Genomic DNA, 7,865 nt, shown 5'->3' on the forward strand with positions numbered 1-7,865 from the left:
GGACACCCAGGGGACATTGGGGACATTGGGGACATTGGGGGACATTGGGGACACCAAGGGGACACCATGGGGACATTGGGGACATTGGGGGACATTGGGGACATTGGGGGACACCAAGGGGGACACCATGGGGACATTGGGGACACCATGGGGACATTGGGGACATTGGGGACACCAAGGGGACATTGGGGACATTGGGGACACCATGGGGACATTGGGACACCCAGAGGACATCGGGGACATCAAGGGGACAGTGGGGACATTGGGACACCATGGGGACATTGGGACACCAAGGGGACATTGGGACAATGGGGGGACATTGGGGACACCGAGGGGACATTGGGGACACCATGGGGACACCAAGGGGACATTGGGGACATTGGGGGACACCAAGGGGACACCATGGGGGACATTGGGGACACCAAGGGGACATTGGGGACATTGGGGACACCAAGGGGACATTGGGGACATTGGGGACATTGGGAACACCAAGGGGACATTGGGGACATCAAGGGGACATTGGGGACATTGGGGACATCGGGGACACCATGGGGACACCCAGGGGACATTGGGAACACCAAGGGGACATTGGGGGACATCGGGGACATTGGGGACACCATGGGGACATTGGGGACATTGGGGACACCAAGGGGACATTGGGGACACCATGGGGGACATTGGGGACATTGGGGACATTGGGGACATTGGGACACCCAGGGGATATTGGGGGACATTGGGGACATTGGGACACCCAGGGGATATTGGGGACATTGGGGACAGTGGGGACATCGGGGACACCAAGGGGACATTGGGGACATCGGGGACACCAAGGGGGACATTGGGGGACATCGGGGGACACCAAGGGGACGGTCCCTAAATCCCCTAAAAAATCCCAGAAATTTTTTTTTGTTTTTATTTTGGTTTTTTTTGGGGTTTCTCACCGTGGGGGGGTCCCCGAGGCGGGCGCCGAGCAGGAAGCTCCACAGGACCCCAAATTTGGGATTTTTAATGAGATTTTGATTATGGGATTTTTGGGGGGACTTTAATGGGATTTTGGGGGATTTTGAGGGGGATTTCTATGGGATTTTGAGGGGATTTTTATGGGGATTATTTGGGATTTTTCTGGAATTTCGATGGGGATTTTTGGGGTATTTTATGGGATTTTTATGGGATTTTTATGGGGATTTGTATGGGAATTTTGGGGGTTTTTAATGGGATTTTAATGGGATTTTTGAGCCTTTTAATGGAGATTTGGGGCCATTTTATGGGATTTTTTATGGGATTTTTGGGTTATTTTATGGGATTTTTATGGGATTTTTTGGGTTATTTTATGGGATTTTTATGGGATTTTTGGGTTATTTTATGGGATTTTTGGGGTATTTTATGGGATTTTTATGGGGATTTTTTGTGGGATTTTTATGGGATTTTTGGCAATTTTATGAAATTTTGGGGGGATTTTTGGGGCTATTAAACTGCAATTTTTGGGGGGGGATTTTGGGGTTATTTTGGGGGTTTTTTGGGGTTTCTCACCGTGGGGGGGGTCCCCGAGGCGGGCGCCGAGCAGGAAGCTGTGCAGGTCCCCGTGGGCCATGAAGGGCAGGAGGACGCTGGGGGGGGGGCGGGGGCCCCTCGGCGCTGCCCCCCCACGGCTGCAGGCAGACCCCTGGGGGGGAGGGGAGGGTGAGACCCCAGACCCAAATTCGGGGAGCCCACCCCCAAAAATGGGCTCGGAACCCTCCAAAAAATGGCTCGGAACCGTGCGAATTTGGGGGTACCGGACCCCCAAAATTGGGCTCAGAACCCCTTACTTACCAAATTTGGGGCCCAAAATCCCCAAAATTGGGCTCAGAACCCTCCAAATTTGGGCCCAAAATCCCCAAAATTGGAGCTCAGAACCCTCCAAATTCGGGGGCCCAAAATCCCCAAAATTGGGGCTCAGAACCCTCCCAAATTCGGGGCCCAAAATCCCCAAAATTGGGCTCAGAACCCTCCAAATTTGGGGCCTCAAAATCCCCAAAATTTGGGCTCAGAACCCTCCAAATTTGGGGTGCAGAACCCACGAAATTTGGACACAGACCCAGCCAAAATCGAGGTGTCAGAACACCCCAAAAATGTTGGTCAGAACCCCCCAAAATCAGATCCCCCCAAAATTGGGGCCCAGAATCCCCCAAAATTTGAGCTCAGAACCCCCACAAAATTGGGGCTCAGAACCCCCCAAAAATCAGGACTCAGATCCCCTAAATTTGGGGGTGCCAATCCCCAAAAAAAAAAATCAGATCCCCAAAATTGGGGCCCAGAATCCCCCAAAATTTGAGCTCAGAACCCCCCAAAATTTGAGCTCAGAACTCCAAAATTGGTGCTCAGAGCACCCCAAAACTGGGGCAAAGATCCCCTGGAAATTGGAGCAAAAAGCACCCCCAAAATTTGGACCCAGACCCCAAAAATTTGGACCCAGACCCCAAAAATTGGGGCTCAGAACCCCCCAAAAATCAGGACTCAGATCCCCTAAATTCGGGGTGCCGATCCCCAAAAATCCGAGATCAGAACACCCCAAAATTTCAGCTCAGAGCACCCCAAAAATTTGAGACTCAGAACCCCCCAAAATGGGACCCAGACCCCCCAAATTTGGGGTGCAGGACCCCCAAAATTTGGGCTCAGAACCCCCAAATTTGGGGTGCAGACCCCAAAATTAGGACACAGATCCCCAAAAATTGGGGTGCAGATCCCTAAAAATTTGGGCTCAGAACCCCCCAAATTTGGGGTGCAGACCCCAAAATTAGAACACAGATCCCCCAAAATATCGGGGCTCAGAGCACCCCAAAATTTGGAACCAGAACCCCCAAAAATCGGGGGCTCAGATTCCCCCAAAATTGGGGGTGCAAACTCCCAAAAATTCGGACACAGATTCCCCAAAATTGGGGGTGCAAACTCCCAAAATTTGGGCACAGATTCCCCAAAATTGGGGGTGCAAACTCCCAAAATTTGGGCTCAGATTCCCCCCCAAAATTGGGGGTGCAGCTCCCCAAAATTGGGGCTCAGAGCACCCCAAAAATTGGGGTGCAGCTCCCCAAAATTGGGGCTCTGAACCCCCCAAAAATTGGGGTGCATACTCACCAAAATCAGGGCTCAGAGCACCCCAAAATTTGGGACACAGATCCCTCAAAATTGGGGGACAGACCCCCAAATATTTGGCCTCAGAACCCCCAAAAATTGGGACTCAGAGCACCCCAAAAATTGGGACAGGATCCCCAAAATTGGGGTGCAAAACTCCCCCCGATTTTGGGGGTGATTTTGGGGGCATTTTTGGGGTGATTTTGGGGTGATTTTGGGGTGATTTTGGGGGTGATTTTGGGGCATTTTTGGGGTGATTTTGGGGCATTTTTGGGGTAATTTTTGGGATATCTCTGGTTCATTTTGGGGTGATTTTGGGGCATTTTTGGGGTGATTTTGGGGCATTTTTGGGGGAATTTTTTGGGGTATCTCTGGTTCATTTGGGGGTGATTTTGGGGTGATTTTGGGGTGATTTTGGGGGTATCTCAGGTTCATTTTGGGGTGACTTTGGGGTGATTTTGGGGTGATTTTGGGGGTATTTTGGGGGGTGATTTTGGGGCATTTTTGGGGTAATTTTAGGGGTATCTCTGGTTCATTTTGGGGTGATTTTGGGGTGATTTTGGGGTGATTTTGGGGCATTTTTGGGGTGATTTTTGGGGTGATTTTGGGTTGTTTTTTGGGGTGATTTTTGGGGTAAATTTGGAGTGATTTTGGGGTGATTTTGTGGTCATTTCAGGGAGTGATTTTGGGGCATTTTTGGGGCATTTTTGGGGTATCTTTGGTTCATTTTGGGGGTGATTTTGGGGTGATTTTTGGGGTAAATTTGGGGTGATTTTGGGGTCATTTCAGGGGAGTGATTTTGGTGCATCTTTGGGTAATTTGGGGGTAAATTTTGGGTGATTTTGGGGCATTTTGGGGGTAATTTTGGGGGGTATTTTGGGTGACTTTGGGGTGATTTTGGGGCATTTTTGGGGTAATTTTTTGAGGTATCTTTGGTTAATTTTGGGGGTGATTTTGGGGGTAATTTTGTGGGGGTATCTTTGGGTGGTTTTTGGGGTGATTTTCGGGCATTTTTGGGGTGATCTTGGGGTAAATTTGGGGGGTGATTTTGGCATATCTGGGTAATTTTGGGGGGTAATTTTGGGGTAATTTTGGGGGTGATTTTGGGGTAAATTTGGGGTGATTTGGGGGTCATTTCAGGGAGTGATTTTGGTGGCATCTTTGGGTAATTTGGGGGTAAATTTTGGGGTGATTTTGGGGTGATTTTGGGGATGATTTGGACACATCTTTGGGTAATTTGGGGAGTGATTTTGGGGTGATTTTGAGCGATTTTGAGACATTTTTGGGGTAATTTTGGGGGGATCTTTGGGTGGTTTTGGGGCCATTTTGGGGCATTTCTGGAACGGTTTTGGGGCGTTTTTGGGGTTTCTCACCGATCACTTCCATGACTTTGGGGTGTTCGAGCTCCTTTTGGGGAATTTTTGGGGATTTTGAGGGGATTTTGGGGGGTTTTGATTCCCAGGGATTTTGGGGGTTTCGGAGCGGATTTGGGAGTAATTTTCGGGGTGATTTTGGGGTGATTTTGGGGGTAAATTTTGGGGTAAATTTGGAGTGGTTTTGGGGTGATTTTGGGGTGATTTGGGGGTAATTTTGGGGTCATTTCAGGGAGTGATTTTGGTGCATCTTTGGATGATTTGGGGGTAAATTTTGGGTGATTTTGGGGTATTTTGGGGGTAATTTTGGGGGGTATTTTGGGTGACTTTGGGGTGATTTTGGGGCATTTTTGGGGTAATTTTTGGGGTATCTCTGCTTCATTTTGGGGTGATTTTGGGATGATTTTGGGGTAATTTTGGGGTAATTTTGGGGTAAATTTGGGGTGATTTTGGGGTGATTTTGGGGTGATTTCAGGGAGTGATTTTGGTGTATCTTTGGGTAATTTGGGGGTAAATTTTGGGGTGATTTTGGGGGTAATTTGGGGTGACTTTGGGGGCGATTTTGGGGCGTTTTTGGGGCGTTCTCACCGATGAGCTTCATGACGTTGGGGTGGGTCGAACTCCTTCATGCACACGGCCTCGCGCAGGAAATCCTCCAGCTCCCCCCGCGAGCAGGCGGCGACTTTGGGGTGAATTCCGGAGGTTTTGGGAAATTCGGGGTGAGCCCCGGGCATTTGGGGGGATTTTGGGGGGGATTTGGGGGGGATTTGGGGGGGATTTTGGGGGGATTTGGGGGGATTATGGGGGGATTTGGGGGGATTTTGGGGGGATTTTGGGGGATTTTGTGGGGATTTTGGTGGCATTTTGGGGGGGATTTTTGGGTGATTTTAGGGGGGATTTAGGAGGGATTTAGGGGGGATTTTGGGGGGGATTTGGGGGGGATTTGGGGGGGATTTTGGGGGGATTTTGGGGGGATTTTGGGGGGCATTTTGGGGGGCATTTTGGGGGGATTTTGGGGGGATTTTGGGGGGATTTTTGGGTGATTTTAGGGGGGATTTAGGGGGGATTTAGGGGGGATTTTGGGGGATTTTTTGGGGGATTTTGGGGGATTTTGGGGGGATTTGGGGGGGATTTTGGTGGCATTTTGGGGGGGATTTTTGGGTGATTTTAGGGGGGGATTTAGGGGGGATTTAGGGGGGATTTTGGGGGATTTTTTGGGGGGATTTTGGGGGGATTTTGGGGGGATTTTGGGGGGGATTTGGGGGTGATTTTGGGGGGGATTTTGGGGGGATTTGGAGGGATTTGGGGCATTTTGGGGGATTTTGGGGGGATTTGGGGGGATTTTGGGGGGGATTTTGGGGGGATTTGGGGGGATTTTGGGGTGATTTTGGGGGGGGATTTTAGGGGGATTTTGGGGGATTTGGGGGGGATTTTGGGGGGATTTTGGAGGATTTTGGGGGATTTTGGTGGCATTTTGGGGGGGATTTTTGGGTGATTTTAGGGGGGATTTAGGGGGGATTTAGGGGGGATTTTGGGGGAGATTTTGGGGGGGGGGATTTTGGGGGCATTTTGAGGTGATTTGGGGGGATTTTGGGGGGGAATTTGGGGGGATTTTCGGGGGATTTTGGGGGTGATTTGGGGGTGATTTTGGGGAGGATTTTGGGGGGATTTGGAGGGGATTTGGGGCATTTTGGGGGTGATTTTGGGGGGGATTTTGGGGGGGGATTTTAGGGGGATTTTGGGGGATTTGGGGGGGATTTTGGGGGGATTTTGGGGCATTTTGGGGCTCACGTTTCATGGTTTTCACGGCCACGCGCAGCACGCCCGAGTCCTGGTGCAGCGTCCCACTCCACCACCGAGCCGAAACTCACCTGCAGGGATTTTGGGGGGATTTTGGGTCATTTTGGGGGGATTTTGGGGGGCACAGGGGCATTTTGGGTCATTTTGGGGGGGTACCAGGGGGATTTTTGGGGGGATTTTGGGTCATTTTGGGGAGCACCAGGGGGATTTTGGGTCATTTTGAGGGGATTTGGGCTCATTTTGGGCTCATTTTGGGGTGATTTCAGGACTATTTCAGTTGATTTTGTGGTAATTTCAGACTATTTCAGTTGATTTGGGGGTAATTTCAGATGATTTCAGCTGATTTTGGGGTGATTTTAGTTGATTTTGGGGTGATTTCAGCTGATTTCAGCTGATTTGGGGGTGACTTGGGCTCATTTTGGGCTGATTTTGGGGTGATTTTAGATTATTCCAGCTGATTTTGGGGTGATTTCAGCTGATTTTGGGGCGATTCCAGTTGATTTTGGGGTGATTTTAGCTGATTTTGGGGTGATTTCGGTTTATTTTGGGGTGATTTAAGTTGATTTCAGTTGATTTTGATGTGATTTCAGCTGATTTTGGGGTGATTTCAGCTGATTTTGGGGTGATTCTGGTGGATTTTGGGGTGATTCCAGCTGATTTTGGGGGTGATTTCAGTTGATTTTGGGGTGATTCCAACTGATTTTGGGGTGATTCTGGTGGATTTTGGGGTGATTCTGGTGGATTTTGGGGTGATTCTGGTGGATTTTGGGGTGATTCCAGCTGATTTCGGGGTGATTTTGGGGTGATTCCAGCTGATTTGTGGGGTGATTCCAGCTGATTTTGGGGTGATTCCAGCCGATTTTGGGGTGGTGTTCAGCTGATTTTGGGGTGATTCCAGCTGATTTTGGGGTGATTCTGGTGGATTTTGGGGTGATTCCAGCTGATATTGGGGTGATTCCGGTGATTTTGGGGTGGTTTCAACTGATTTTGAGGTGATTCCAGCTGATTTTGGGGGTGATTCCGGTGGATTTTGGGGTGGTTTCAGTTGATTTTGGGGTGATTTCAGGGGATTCCAGCTGATTTTGGGGTGATTCCAGCTGATTTTGGGGTGATTTCAGCTGATTTTGGGGGTGATTTCAGCTGATTCCAGCTGATTTTGGGGTGATTCCAGCTGATTTTGGGGTGATTCCAGTTGATTTTTGGGTGATTTCAGCTGATTCCAGCTGATTTTGGGGTGGTTTCAGCTGATTTTGGGGTGATTCCAGCTGATTTTGGGGTGATTTCAGCTGATTCCAGCTGATTTTGGGGTGGTTTCAGCTGATTTTGGGGTGATTTCAGGTGATTCCAGCTGATTTTGGGGTGATTCCAGCTGATTTTGGGGTGATTCCAGCTGATTTTGGGGTGATTCCAGCTGATTTTGGGGTGGTTTCAGTTGATTTTGGGGTGATTCCAGCTGATTTTGGGGTGATTTCAGTTGATTTTGGGGTGATTCCAGCTGATTTTGGGGTGATTTCAGCTGACTCCAGCTGATTTTGGGGTGGTTTTCGGTCCATTTTGGGTGCTGGGTACCCACCGTGTCCC

At 49.6% G+C, this 7,865-nt stretch overlaps 1 long non-coding RNA gene across 1 annotated transcript; it reads right to left on the reverse strand.

Moving 5' to 3' along the window:
• Positions 1 to 1,540: 1,540 nt before the first annotated feature.
• LOC134433982 (uncharacterized) lies at positions 1,541 to 6,349 on the reverse strand. Its single transcript, XR_010031786.1, has 3 exons — positions 6,276 to 6,349; positions 5,073 to 5,166; positions 1,541 to 1,663 (listed from the first exon to the last, which is right to left on the reverse strand). It is a non-coding gene; the product is annotated as an uncharacterized LOC134433982 (long non-coding RNA).
• Positions 6,350 to 7,865: the final 1,516 nt, after the last annotated feature.

The sequence above is a fragment of the Melospiza melodia genome, unplaced genomic scaffold (genome assembly GCF_035770615.1).
Source record: "Melospiza melodia melodia isolate bMelMel2 unplaced genomic scaffold, bMelMel2.pri scaffold_286, whole genome shotgun sequence".
In the NCBI taxonomy this organism is placed as follows: Eukaryota; Metazoa; Chordata; class Aves; order Passeriformes; family Passerellidae; genus Melospiza; species Melospiza melodia.